The sequence below is a fragment of the Oncorhynchus masou genome, chromosome 12 (assembly GCF_036934945.1).
Source record: "Oncorhynchus masou masou isolate Uvic2021 chromosome 12, UVic_Omas_1.1, whole genome shotgun sequence".
Classification (NCBI taxonomy): Eukaryota; Metazoa; Chordata; class Actinopteri; order Salmoniformes; family Salmonidae; genus Oncorhynchus; species Oncorhynchus masou.
This window is the reverse complement of record NC_088223.1, coordinates 9,992,959-10,007,682: the sequence shown is the minus strand read 5'-3', so window position 1 is coordinate 10,007,682 and position 14,724 is coordinate 9,992,959. Positions and strand designations below refer to the sequence as shown.

The window sequence follows — 14,724 nt, the reverse complement described above, 5'->3', positions numbered from 1 at the left end:
TATATCGATATAGAAATGTAGACAAGAGCTGCTCAAGAAAAATGACAGAGGGGGTGGTGGATAAGGAGTGAAATGTTTGGTAATTGGTTTGTGATTGTGAAAGGGAAGGGAAGACACGGTGACAGACTGTAATTTTAGGGGCTGGAGAGAAAGAGAAAGTGACAGATGAAGGAGCAAAGGTGATGACAGCTCTGCTAAAATGGAGAGAAACTCAACCACCCCTTTTACGGGCTCTAGTCCCATACACTAAATAGGGAATAGGGTGCCATTCAATGATCTATTTAATACTTTGTAAGAGTGACTGGGAAAAAGTACCTGCTCATTTATAATCCCAGTTGGATATGAAAAGAAAGTCTACACATTAGGTGGGAAATATTTGAGAGACTTTGATATCTCTTTTCATGTTCTGAGTGAGTTGTTGATATGCTCTAATGTACACACACCGCTAGACTGCTCGATGGCAGCTGCTGTTTGGTGAACACGTCTGGGATGTTCATGAGCCTGAGGATGAGTCCCAAATATGGCAGCCTATTCCCTACAAAGTGCGCTACTTTTTGAACCGAGCCCTATGGGGACGCAGCATGCCATTTGGGACTCCATTTTTTTGTCTTTTCTTATTTCATTTTACCAGCTGTTTATATTCTCCATGGTACAGTAGGGATTTTTGTTTCATTTCTGAGAAAAGTGTGTGTGAGAGAGACTGAGAGAGCGAGAGAGAGAGGGAGGGAGAGAGAGAGCGAGTGAGCGAGCGAGAGAGAGACAGAGTGAAAGAGAGAGAGAGTGAAAGGGGGAATTCATCTGTGCATGTCTGTTTGTAAGAGTGGTGTGATACAGGTCCTTGTGGGACCGACAATGGGAGACGGGGGAGGGAGGGAGGGATGAATGGATAGATTTACACATATCCTCTCCTTCGCCCATGCATGATAAACCAGGAGATCATTCTGCAGACTACGGCTAGATGTACTGAGGTCTGAAGTGACTGACTGGGGACAATATCTCATACAGCTCTGTCTGCTGGTCCTCTGGGGGAATATACAGCTTCTAGGGACTGTCTAAAGGAAACACTAGCAATGGATGCTTTTGGGAAAGTCTCACCTGATTTGTGGCATGTTTAGAGGGGATGTGGTCCGTGACAGATTCTGTAACTGTCCTTTCATTCTAGAACTGGCCGTTAAGCAACACATTCTAGAACTGTCATTTCAGCACCACATTCTAGAACTCTTCTTTCAGCACCACATTCTAGAACTGTCCTTTCAGCAACACATTCTGGAACTGTCCTTTCATTCTAGAACTGGCCGTTAAGCAACACATTCTGGAACTGTCCTTTCATTCTAGAACTGGCCGTTAAGCAACACATTCTGGAACTGTCCTTTCATTCTAGAACTGGCCGTTAAGCAACACATTCTAGAACTGTCATTTCAGCACCACGTTCTAGAACTCTCCTTTCAGCACCACATTCTAGAACTGTCTTTTCAGCACCACATTCTAGAACTGTCCTTTCAGCACCACATTCTAGAACTGTCCTTTCAGCACCACATTCTAGAACTGTCCTTTCAGCACCACATTCTAGAACTGTCCTTTCAGCACCACATTCTAGAACTCTCTTTTCAGCACCACATTCTAGAACTGTCCTTTCAGCACCACATTCTAGAACTGTCCTTTCAGCACCACATTCTAGAACTGTCCTTTCAGCACCACATTCTAGAACTGTCTTTTCAGCACCACATTCTAGAACTGTCCTTTCAGCACCACATTCTAGAACTGTCTTTTCAGCACCACATTCTAAAACATTCCTTTCCATTTCTAAGATAAACACTACCATTGTGTGAACGATGGCACGTGTTCAAAATGTCATGTGCCATTCAGCAGAGCAAACAGAGAAAAAACTGCTATTTTCTGTGACTCAGTTGTGTTAGATCTTTGAAAATGGCAGATCCATTTCCACCTGCCTCCTGTGTTGTGGGGTGTGACTCATCCCTCTCTCACTGTCTCTGCCAGCATCCTCTGCCTACCTTACCCTATCTATCCTGCTTACCCTACCTACCATACCTCCCAGGCCTACCCTACCTACCCTACCTACCACACCTCTCCAGCCTACCCCACCTACCCTACCTATCATATCTCCCCCGCCTACCATACCTACCATACCTCCCCAGCCTACCCCACCTACCCTACCTACCATAACTCCCCAGTCTATCCCAACCTACCCTACCTACCATACCTCCCCAGCCTACTCCACCTACCATACCTCTCCAGCCTACCCCACCTACCCTACCTACCTACCATACCTCCCCAGCCTACCATACCAACCATACCTCCCAGGCCTACCCTACCTCCCCAGTCTTCCCCCAGCATACCCTACCTACCCAGCCTCCACTACCTATGCATTATAGCCTGCCTAACTTGTCTCCCCAGTCTCCCCTACTTTCCCAGCCTACCCTGCCTACGCATCTTCCCCTACCTACCCAGTATACTCAGCCTCCCTTACCAGAACAGAGCCAGCAAGACAGGGGTCCTCTTAACTGGCTTTAGGTACCAAACTGAAGAAATAATGAATGATAAACCTGATCATCCCTGCAATGACAATGGGGGGCCAGAGCCCCCCATTGCTGATCCCTGTCCTCCTCAGTAATACAATCACCCTGGTTGCGCCCCAAAATGCCACATTTTTCCCTATGTAGTGCACTACTTTTGTCCAAAGCCGCTCTGGTCAAAAGTAGTGCACCACATAGGGAATAGTGTGCCATTTGGGGCAGTCCGTTGAAGCTGCAACCAGCCCAGACAGCCCCAACCTGCCAGCTGCAGAATAAGTTTATTATGCTCATAGAGTGACTGCATACATCAAACTGACAGTCGACAGGGGGGAGAGAGGAGGATGACACAGAAGAAGGAGTTGATTGGCCAATTGCTGTTAGCCATGAACTCGGCATAGTGGGGTGGTCTGCACTATTTATCTAGGATGTGTAAACCCCATATGTCTTTCTGTCAGCCAATGAGGGCTCTAATTTCTCCCATTCAGCACTATTTTCAGCGTCTACCGGGCCCATCGTCAAGTAGTGTGGGGCTGTAGGGGTACACTGAACTCTACTGCAGATAAGGAAGGGAGAGTTAACGTTGCGTCTCGCCCAGTGACGTCACGGGTGAGTGAGAGACATTGTTGAGGGCGACAAGAGGGACGAGAAGGGAAGGAGAGAGCAGGGAAGTGCACAGTGCAACGTCGCTCATGTGTGTGTGTGTGTGTGCGCGCGTTTCTGTGTGTAGGCTGTCGCGCGTTTCCCGAGTCAACATTTTACACTGGGCAGAAATACAGCGAGTTGTTATTCGGATCACAGCATAGACGTTTTGCAGTCTTTGTTTTAGGGTTTGGGGAACATTTGTTTGCACGAAACACACTTTTGCACAGACTGCTGTCTCCATTCGCTGTTTATTTTCTCCCTACGAATCGTATTCGATGGAAACAAAGCAATTGAACGGGCATCTATTTGTGAGTATGATTCCTATAGCGAACTATAGGCTACAGTAATCTTACCCAAGCTTGGTAATGATTGTATATTTGCGTTTTTTTACTTTCATGGACTGGTGATCCATTTTTGTATTCGAATCGACGTGTTGTCAATTATTTAAAACCAAGCAATATGGACTTTATGGCACAACTGTAGGTTAGGCTATTTAATAAACATTCGGCTATCTACAGCTTTGATTTATTTAAAGGGATATTTGATAAAGCCTAGTTGATTAGGCGACATGTGTCTTTTTAATAAATTTTATAAACAATTACAGGCTCAGCACAGCATTTGACAGCAACGCCATTTACAGTTTGTATTTTAGCAATAGCCTCTCAGTAGCCTGCTCGTTTAGATTTCATATTTAAGGTAACGTGTATCGGTTGTGGTGGCCGCTCGCTAGCGCGTGCATACTCATCCTTACCTCATTGATCCTCACACACGCAAACACACACTTTCAAACAAGCAAACACACACTTTCACCTGCAAAAAAAAAAGGGTCAGCACGCAGGCTGGATATCAATCAACCAATCAAAGCTCTTTTTGAGATCATCATCCTCGCCGACTGTCATCCAGAGCCAGCAGCTGAAGAGTGCAGCGGTAAGTTTGGACATTTCAGTTCTCTCTCATCGGTGTTGCAGTTCTCCAAAACGCTATGTTCCCCTATCTAGCTGCCTTTCATTGTCATCGTTTCAACCTTCTTCAACATGATGAAATGCATTTGTGCTTGTATTGGCTTGTTATGGTCCCTATGGATTTTGACTGTCAAAAGGGGCTATTGTATTGCTGTGACGACAGACACCACCGGTAGAACGCAGAAAGACATGCTCGCTGTGTTTATCTGTTGTGTCCCCCATAGCCGTGGATATGTGTGCCTCTGGTCTCCCTAGGTGTTTGACTTTCAGAGGGGTTAATGTATTGCTGTGACCACTGAAACAAGTTATTGGCATTATCTCATTGCTTTGATCTTCAGCGGAAAAACATTCCCTGACCTCTTAAAGTGGTGTTTTTCTCTCCACTGTGATAGGCCCATGATGACTTGTATGTATCCACCGGTGGGCTTCATATGTCGGTGGTCGATTGTGGCTAATACATGAAACTATTAGAATAGTTTATGAAACACCGGTAGCACTGGCAGCCTTGTAGCCTATGCTTTCATCTGTTCATTACTATTGAATTCCCACCCTCGACGACATACTGCTGGTTTTCAACCCTGGGAGTTAACGACATTGATTGGCCCTTGGTTTTGACAGATACCCAGAACATTGTCTCGAAAAAAAAAAATGCTGTGTTTTTCTCAGCATTATGTCTGTAGATTGTTTTTCTCCAGATTCATTGGATTGTAATATGTCTGTTTGGACAGTAGGGAACGTCTGTCTGTAAGGTTGTGTTAAAAGCACCGTGGATATTGTCTCGCAGATTCATTGTGTTAGTTAGCATCATAATCAACAGGGTCCTCCTAGCCTCTTTCTATGATAATGTGTTTGTTACTATGGGGCCCTGGTCAAAAGTAGTGCACTATAAACGGAATAGGGTGCCATTTAGGACACCGGCAGTGTGTCTGCAGGTGTGTGTGAAGCCTGATTGTGTAAACAGGGTTAATTGGCGTTACCGTGGCAAAGTCAGCTGTTTATTTATCAGCGTTATAGCAATCCCCCGGGGACACTGTGGCGAGAAAATGAACTCTCTTAATTAGGGCGCTAATGATAGAATGGGGAGGTTCATCACTGTGTGTGTTTGTTGATATTAGGATCGGATCACACAGACACCGGAAGACATGATATATATAGGATTACCAGTACACACACACACACACACACACACACACACACACACACACACACACACACACACACACACACACACACACACACACACAGACAGACCTGAATGGCCAGATGACTTCTAGTAGATCGTCTACACACTATCTTGGCAGCAGAGAGCTCCAAGCCGTCTGTACACCCTGAATGACTTAGTTATTACCCCTATAATATGAACTGTCTGGCAGGGCTGTGGAAGATACAGGTCATTAAATACCCTGGATCCTCCAGGAAGAATGTGGAGTCTCTGGTAAGAATGTGGAGTCTCTAGTAAGAATGTGGAGTCTCTAGTAAGAATGTGGAGTCTCTAGTAAGAATGTGGAGTCTCTGGTAAGAATGTGGAGTCTCTAGTAAGAATTTGGAGTCTCTGGTAAGAATGTGGAGTCTCTGGTAAGAATGTGGAGTCTCTAGTAAGAATGTGGAGTCTCTGGTAAGAATGTGGAGTCTCTAGTAAGAATGTGGAGTCTCTGGTAAGAATGTGGAGTCTCTAGTAAGAATGTGGAGTCTCTAGTAAGAATTTGGAGTCTCTAGTAAGAATGTGGAGTCTCTAGTAAGAATGTGGAGTCTCTAGTAAGAATGTGGAGTCTCTGGTAAGAATGTGGAGTCTCTAGTAAGAATGTGGAGTCTCTAGTAAGAATTTGGAGTCTCTAGTAAGAATGTGGAGTCTCTGGTAAGAATGTGGAGTCTCTGGTAAGAATGTGGAGTCTCTAGTAAGAATGTGGAGTCTCCAGTAAGAATGTGGAGTCTCCAGTAAGAATGTGGAGTCTCTAGTAAGAATGTGGAGTCTCTAGTAAGAATGTGGAGTCTCTAGTAAGAATGTGGAGTCTCCAGTAAGAATGTGGAGTCTCCAGTAAGAATGTGGAGTCTCCAGTAAGAATGTGGAGTCTCCAGTAAGAATGTGGAGTCTCCAGTAAGAATGTGGGTCCTTCAGTAAGAATGTGGAGTCTCTAGTAAGAATGTGGAGTCTCTAGTAAGAATGTGGAGTCTCTAGTAAGAATGTGGAGTCTCCAGTAAGAATGTGGAGTCTTCAGTAAGAATGTGGAGTCTTCAGTAAGAATGTGGGTCCTTCAGTAAGAATGTGGAGTCTTCAGTAAGAATGTGGAGTCTCTAGTAAGAATGTGGAGTCTCCAGTAAGAATGTGGAGTCTCCAGTAAGAAGTGGAGTCTTCAGTAAGAATGTGGAGTCTCTAGTAAGAATGTGGGGTCTCTAGTAAGAATGTGGAGTCTCCAGTAAGAATGTGGAGTCTTCAGTAAGAATGTGGAGTCTTCAGTAAGAATGTGGGTCCTTCAGTAAGAATGTGGAGTCTTCAGTAAGAATGTGGAGTCTCTAGTAAGAATGTGGAGTCTCCAGTAAGAATGTGGAGTCTCCAGTAAGAATGTGGGTCCTTCAGTAAGAATGCAGAGTCTCTAGTAAGAATGTGGAGTCTCTAGTAAGAATGTGGAGTCTCTAGTAAGAATGTGGAGTCTCTGGTAAGAATGTGGAGTCTCTAGTAAGAATGTGGAGTCTCTAGTAAGAATTTGGAGTCTCTAGTAAGAATGTGGAGTCTCTGGTAAGAATGTGGAGTCTCTGGTAAGAATGTGGAGTCTCTAGTAAGAATGTGGAGTCTCTAGTAAGAATGTGGAGTCTCCAGTAAGAATGTGGAGTCTTCAGTAAGAATGTGGAGTCTCTGGTAAGAATGTGGAGTCATCAGTAAGAATGTGGATTCTCTAGTAAGAATGTGGAGTCATCAGTAAGAATGTGGATTCTCTACTAAGAATGTGGAGTCTCTAGTAAGAATGTGGAGTCTCTAGTAAGAATGTGGAGTCTCCAGTAAGAATGTGGAGTCTCTACTAAGAATATGGGTCCTTCAGTAAGAATGTGGAGTCTCTAGTAAGAATGTGGAGTCTCTAGTAAGAATGTGGAGTCTCTAGTAAGAATGTGGAGTCTCAAGTAAGAATGTGGAGTCTCAAGTAAGAATGTGGAGTCTCTAGTAAGAATGTGGAGTCTCTAGTAAGAATGTGGAGTCTCTAGTAAGAATGTGGAGTCTCTAGTAAGAATGTGGAGTCTCTAGTAAGAATGTGGAGTCTCTAGTAAGAATGTGGAGTCTTCAGTAAGAATGTGGAGTCTCTAGTAAGAATGTGGAGTCTCTACTAAGAATGTGGAGTCATCAGTAAGAATGTGGAGTCATCAGTAAGAATGTGGAGTCATCAGTAAGAATGTGGAGTCATCAGTAAGAATGTGGAGTCTCTACTAAGAATGTGGAGTCGTCAGTAAGAATGTGGAGTCTCTACTAAGAATGTGGAGTCTCCAGTAAGAATGTGGATTCTCTAGTAAGAATGTGGAGTCTCTAGTAAGAATGTGGAGTCTCTAGTAAGAATGTGGAGTCTCCAGTAAGAATGTGGAGTCTCCAGTAAGAATGTGGAGTCTCCAGTAAGAATGTGGAGTCTCCAGTAAGAATGTGGAGTCTCTAGTAAGAATGTGGAGTCTCTAGTAAGAATGTGGAGTCTCCAGTAAGAATGTGGAGTCTCCAGTAAGAATGTGGAGTCTCCAGTAAGAATGTGGAGTATTCAGTAAGAATGTGGGTCCTTCAGTAAGAATGTGGAGTCTTCAGTAAGAATGTGGAGTCTCTAGTAAGAATGTGGAGTCTCCAGTAAGAATGTGGAGTCTTCAGTAAGAATGTGGGTCCTTCAGTAAGAATGTGGAGTCTTCAGTAAGAATGTGGAGTCTCCAGTAAGAATGTGGAGTCTCCAGTAAGAATGTGGAGTCTCCAGTAAGAATGTGGAGTCTTCAGTAAGAATGTGGGTCCTTCAGTAAGAATGTGGAGTCTTCAGTAAGAATGTGGAGTCTCTAGTAAGAATGTGGAGTCTTCAGTAAGAATGTGGAGTCTCCAGTAAGAATGTGGAGTCTTCAGTAAGAATGTGGAGTCTCTAGTAAGAATGTGGAGTCTTCAGTAAGAATGCAGAGTCTCTAGTAAGAATGTGGAGTCTCTAGTAAGAATGTGGGTCCTTCAGTAAGAATGTGGAGTCTCTAGTAAGAATGTGGAGTCTCCAGTAAGAATGTGGAGTCTCCAGTAAGAATGTGGAGTCTCCAGTAAGAATGTGGAGTCTTCAGTAAGAATGTGGAGTCTCTAGTAAGAATGTGGAGTCTCTAGTAAGAATGTGGAGTCTTCAGTAAGAATGTGGAGTCTCTAGTAAGAATGTGGAGTCTCCAGTAAGAATGTGGAGTCTCTAGTAAGAATGTGGAGTCTCTAGTAAGAATGTGGAGTCTCTAGTAAGAATGTGGAGTCTCTACTAAGAATATGGGTCCTTCAGTAAGAATGTGGAGTCTCTAGTAAGAATGTGGAGTCTCTAGTAAGAATGTGGAGTCTCTAGTAAGAATGTGGAGTCTCTAGTAAGAATGTGGAGTCTCAAGTAAGAATGTGGAGTCTCTAGTAAGAATGTGGAGTCTCTAGTAAGAATGTGGAGTCTCTAGTAAGAATGTGGAGTCTCTAGTAAGAATGTGGAGTCTCTAGTAAGAATGTGGAGTCTCTAGTAAGAATGTGGAGTCTCTAGTAAGAATGTGGAGTCTTCAGTAAGAATGTGGAGTCTCTAGTAAGAATGTGGAGTCTCTACTAAGAATGTGGAGTCTCTACTAAGAATGTGGAGTCATCAGTAAGAATGTGGAGTCATCAGTAAGAATGTGGAGTCATCAGTAAGAATGTGGAGTCATCAGTAAGAATGTGGAGTCTCTACTAAGAATGTGGAGTCTCTACTAAGAATGTGGAGTCTCTACTAAGAATGTGGAGTCTTCAGTAAGAATGTGGAGTCTCTAGTAAGAGCTACTACTTCTATCATCAGTCTAATAGTGTTATCTCACCTTCCCCTGTCTGGGTGTAGTACTCAATCACACGCACACACACACACACAAACGCGCACACACTGCCTTAATGTCCTGGCTGCTGGTAGTTAACTGGACTTCCTGACTGACACTAGGGTTACGTCCCAAATGGCACCCTATCCCCTATATAGTGTACTACTTTTGACAATGGACCATAGGGAATAGGGTGCCATTTGAGATGTAGACTAGGAATTCCAGACTGACTCCTTTCTTTCTTTCTCTCTCTCTCTCTTTCTCTCTCTCTTTTTTTCTCTCTCTCTCTTTTTCTCTCTTTTTCTCTCTTTCTCTCTCAAAACTATGAAATAACACATATGGAATCATGTAGTAACCAAAAAAGTGTTAAACAAATCTAAATATATTTTATATTTGAGATTCTTCAAAGTAGCCACCCTTTGCTTTGATAGCAGCTTTGCACATTCTTGGCATTCTCTCAACCAGCTTCAACCAGCTGCAGTCGAAGAAAACAGAAACGGCTATGATGAAACTGGCTCTCATGAGGACCACCACAGGAAAGGAAGACCCATAGTTACCTCGGTTGTAGAGGATATGTTCATTAGAGTTATCTGCACCTCAGATTGGGTCCCAAATAAATTCTTCCCAGAGTTCAAGTTACAGACACATCTCAACATCAACTGATCAGAGGAGACTGCGTGAATCCGACCTTCATGGTTGAATTGCTGCAAAGAAACCACTTCTAAAGGACACCAATAACAATAAGAGACTTGATTGGGCCAAGAAACACGAGCAATGGACATTTGACTGGTGGAGATATATCCTTTGGTCTGATGAGTCCAAATTTGAGATTTTTGGTTCCAACCTCTGTGTCTTTTTGAAACGGGAGTAGGTGAACAGATGATCTCTGCATGTGTGGTTCCCACCATGAAGCATGGAGGAGGAGGAGGTGTTATGGTGTGGGGGTGCTTTGCTGGTGACACTGTCAGTGATTTATTTAGAATTCAAGGCACACTTAACCAGCATGGCTACCACAGCATTCTGCAGCGATAAGCCATCCCATCTGGTTTGCGCTCAGTGGTACTATAATTTTTTTTCAACAGGACAATGACACAACACACCTCCAGGCTGTGTAAGGGCTATTTGACCAAGAAGGAGAGTGATGGAGTGCTGCATCAGATGACCTGGCCTCCTCAATCACTCGACCTCAACCCAATTGAGATGGTTTGGGATGAGTTGGACTACAGAGTTAAGGAAAAGCAGCGGACAAGTGCTCAGCATATGTGGGAACTCCTTCAAGACTGTTGGAAAAGCATTCCAGGTAAAGCTAGTGGAGAGAATGCCAAGAGTGTGCAAAGCTGTCATCAAGACAAAGGGTGGCTAATTCAAATAATCTAAAATCAAAAATATTGTTTGATTTGTTTAGCACTTTTTTGGTTACTACATGCCTCCATATGTGTTATTTCATAGATTTGATGTCTTCACTATTATAATACAATGTAGGTAATAGTCAAAACAACAAAAAAACCTTGACTGAGTAGGTGTGTCCAAACTCCTTACTGGTACTGTACATATTGCCAAAGCATACTTTGGAAGATAATTTATTAATTTACAATATTAACAAAATTCATATTCATATTATATTCTCTGTCTCCCTCTCTCTCTCTCTTTATCTGCCACTTGCTCAAGCCATTTTCTCTCTGCAAAGACAGAGACCTTTCAAAATGGTTATTAATTTATTCATATTCAATATATTTACAACTTTTTCATTCACCTGATTGACCGTAGAGTGACTTCATGAGATTTATAATGGAAATCATTCACATTTATTTCAATGGGAACTGTGTTTGGTGAGCAAATAATTTGTAAATTGGCTTCTCCAGATGAAAGGTTTAAGGAGATAAGAAATATAATACCATTGACAAAGACCGGCTCCTGTGGGTAGAGTTGATTGGATTTCATTGACAGGTGTGTCCCAAATGGCACCCTATTCCCTATGTAGTGCACTACTTTTGACCAGAGGCCTATGGGCCCTGTTTGAAGCAGTGCACTATAAAGGGAATAGGGAATCATTTGCGATGCACTCTATTGTTCTAGAGTTCAGTTCCAGGTTGAGTCTTTATCACGGAATCATGTCTTTATAGAGAAGAACAGAAAGGAGACAGTTTTTTGTTGTTGTTGCTGGTTTCCCTCCTGTGATATGTGCTATATTTTATAGCCCCACCTCCATAGCCCCACCTATAGCCCCACCTCCATCTATACAGGAGATTAACATTTAGCCCCACCTCCATCTATACAGGAGATTAACATTTAGCCCCGCCTCCATCTATACAGGAGATTGACATTTAGCCCCACCTCCATCTATACAGGAGATTAACATTTAGCCCCGCCTCCATCTATACAGGAGATTAACATTTAGCCCCGCCTCCATCTATACAGGAGATTAACCTTTAGCCCCGCCTCCATCTATACAGGAGATTAACATTTAGCCCCGCCTCCATCTATACAGGAAATTAACATTTAGCCCCGCCTCCATCTATACAGGAGATTAACATTTAGCCCCGCCTCCATCTATACAGGAAATTAACATTTAGCCCCGCTTCCATCTATACAGGAGATTAACATTTAGCCCCGGATGAGTTGGACTACAGAGTTAAGGAAAAGCAGCCGACAAGTGCTCAGCATATGTGGGAACTCCTTCAAGACGGTTGGAAAAGCATTCCAGGTAAAGCTAGTGGAGAGAATGCCAAGAGTGTGCAAAGCTGTCATCAAGACAAAGGGTGGCTACTTCAAATAATCAAAAATCAGTAAGTCAGTTAATGAATTGGTGAGTAGCTATTATAAATCAGTGAGTCAGTTAATGAATTGGTGAGTAGCTATTGTAAATCAGTGAGTCAGTTAATGAATTGGTGAGTAGCTATTGTAAATCAGTGAGTCAGTGAATGAATTGGTGAGTAGCTATTGTAAATCAGTGAGTCAGTTATTGAATTGGTGAGTAGCTATTATAAATAAGTGAGTCAGTGAATGAATTGGTGAGTAGCTATTGTAAATCAGTGAGTCAGTTAATGAATTGGTGAGTAGCTATTGTAAATCAGTGAGTCAGTTAATGAATTGGTGAGTAGCTATTGTAAATCAGTGAGTCAGTTAATGAATTGGTGAGTAGCTATTGTAAGTGATGGAATTGGTGAATGGGTGAGTAGCTACAGTAAAACAGTGAGTCAGTGAATGAATTGGTGAGTAGCTATTATAAATCAGTGAGTAAGTTATTGAATTGGTGAGTAGCTATTATAAATAAGTGAGTCAGTGAATGAATTGGTGAGTAGCTATTGTAAATCAGTGAGTCAGTTAATGAATTGGTGAGTAGCTATTGTAAATCAGTGAGTCAGTTAATGAATTGGTGAGTAGCTATTGTAAGTGATGGAATTGGTGAATGGGTGAGTAGCTATTGCAAATCAGTGAGTCAGTTAATGAATTGGTGAGTAGCTATTGTAAATCAGTGAGTCAGTTAATGAATTGGTGAGTAGCTATTGTAAGTCAGTGAGTAGCTACTGTAAATCAGTGAGTCAGTGAATGAATTGGTGAGTAGCTACTGTAAATCAGTGAGTCAGTGAATGAATGACAGAGGATGAATCAGTGAGGATGAACAAGTGACTCCCCATCAAGCTGAGTAGGCCTAAGCTCTATTGACTTTGACTGACTGACTGAATAACTGCTGCAATTGAGGTGCCAGACAGGCCCACACGATTGGCTTGATCTCCAATTAGACCAAACCCCTCCAGCTGCCAATCATGACCCAGAATGTGTGTTTAGTGCACTACTTTTGACCAGAGCCCTATGAGAGCCCCATGGGCCCTGGTCAAAAGTAGTGCACGACATAGGGAATAGGGTGCCATTTGGGAGACATCTCTCAGGAGGGACCCTAAATGAAGTGGAGCTGCATGTTAAACAAAGATCACACTTATAACCACTTACTGTCTTTCCTTCCGTTCTCTCTCTGTCCTCCCTTGTTCTCCCTCTGTCCTCCCTTGTCCTCCCTCTGTCCTCCCTCTGTCCTCCCTTTGTTCTCCCTCTGTTCTCCCTCTGTTCTCCCTCTGTTCTCCCTCTGTTCTCCCTCTGTCCTCCCTCTGTCCTCCCTTGTCCTCCCTCTGTCCTCCCTCTGTCCTCCCTTTGTCCTCCCTCTGTTCTCCCTCTGTTCTCCCTCTGTTCTCCCTCTGTCCTCCCTCTGTCCTGCCTCTGTTCTCCCTCTGTTCTCCCTCTGTTCTCCCTCCCTTCTTTCAGTATTTAGTCCCCCTGCTCTCTCTCTCTCTCTCTCCCCCCCACTCTGTATTCAGCTTCTCTCTCGCGCGTTATCCCTCTCTCTCTGCCCCTATCTATCTCTCTGTTTCGGAGAGCTGTCACACACACACACACACACACACAGCTCAACATTAGTTCAACATTACTTCAACAGCAGCAGACTTGTGGGTGCTTTAAACGTCCCTTCATCCGAGAGGACTGGGGACATGGCTGTTGACACTCATGCAGCACCTTTTCCATCGTCCCACAATAGACCTTGATTGCTACTGCCAAAGTGTTTGGCCCAGATTGTAAATGTGGTATTTGTCTGTTTGTAGGACATGAAGAGCATCCCTTTCTGCATCCTAAGTGGCACCCTACTACAGTGCACTACTTTTGACCTGAGCGACTCCCCTATTTTCCTCCCTTCACATCTGGTCCCTAGAATATTTCTCAAGGCTTCGGAGCAGTTTGAATGATTTTCACATCCAACAGTAGCAGAACCCATCACATTCCAATTCATCTTACTAGGCAGACAGTTTCCACAGCTTAAGCCTGTTAAGTCCTCTTAAGTTGTGTCAGTGACTCAGATATAAGGCACAGGTGGGCTAGTTGTCAGTGTGGAAGATAGATAGAAAGTGGCTGGGTTTTCCCCCTGTAAGGACCAAGGGGATGTCCAGTAATATCTCCGGACAGTTTTCTGTCAGCTCTTATCTTTTATGCTCTTGTCATATGGACTCAAGCGGAGCTGGACTGCTGCTTTGTGATCTAGCCCTGTCCAGCACCAGTATCAGTGCTCACTCACATGTGGAGAGAGAGAGAGAGAGGGGTGGTTGCATTTGAAAAAATTAAGCCCTATAGACCCTGGTCAAAAGGAGTGCACTATATAGGGAATAGGGTGCCATTTGGGTTGTGGACTGGGTGACTGGGGTTATAGTCCTCAGCCCAGCCTCAGGCCTGACCACTAGACGGAGAGAAAGAGAGAGAGCTGTCTTGTCCTTGACATCATTGAGCATCGATTTAGGAATTATGGCATCACATCTCCCCTTTCTGTCTTGTCTGCTTCTCTCTCTTTCTCCTCTCGCTCACACAGTCTCTCTACTGGCTGTCTCTACTGGCTGTCTCTATTGGCTGTCTCTACTGGCTGTCTCTATTGGCTGGCTGTCTCTATTGGCTGGCTGTCTCTATTGGCTGGCTGTCTCTCTCTACTGGCTGTCTCTCTCTACTGGCTGTCTCTCTATTGGCTGGCTGGCTCTCTCTATTGGCTGTCTCTCTCTACGGGATGGCTGGCTCTCTCTACGGGCTGGCTGTCTCTCTCT

At 43.7% G+C, this 14,724-nt stretch overlaps 1 protein-coding gene across 1 annotated transcript in view; it reads left to right on the top strand.

Moving 5' to 3' along the window:
* The first annotated feature begins 3,193 nt into the window (after window positions 1–3,193).
* LOC135549518 (gamma-aminobutyric acid type B receptor subunit 1-like) overlaps window positions 3,194–14,724 on the top strand; it is a 332,207-nt gene continuing 320,676 nt past the window's right edge. The window contains exon 1 of the mRNA XM_064979532.1: window positions 3,194–4,103. The gene's annotated coding sequence lies outside the window, so the exon portion shown is untranslated. The remainder of the gene's footprint in view (window positions 4,104–14,724) is intronic.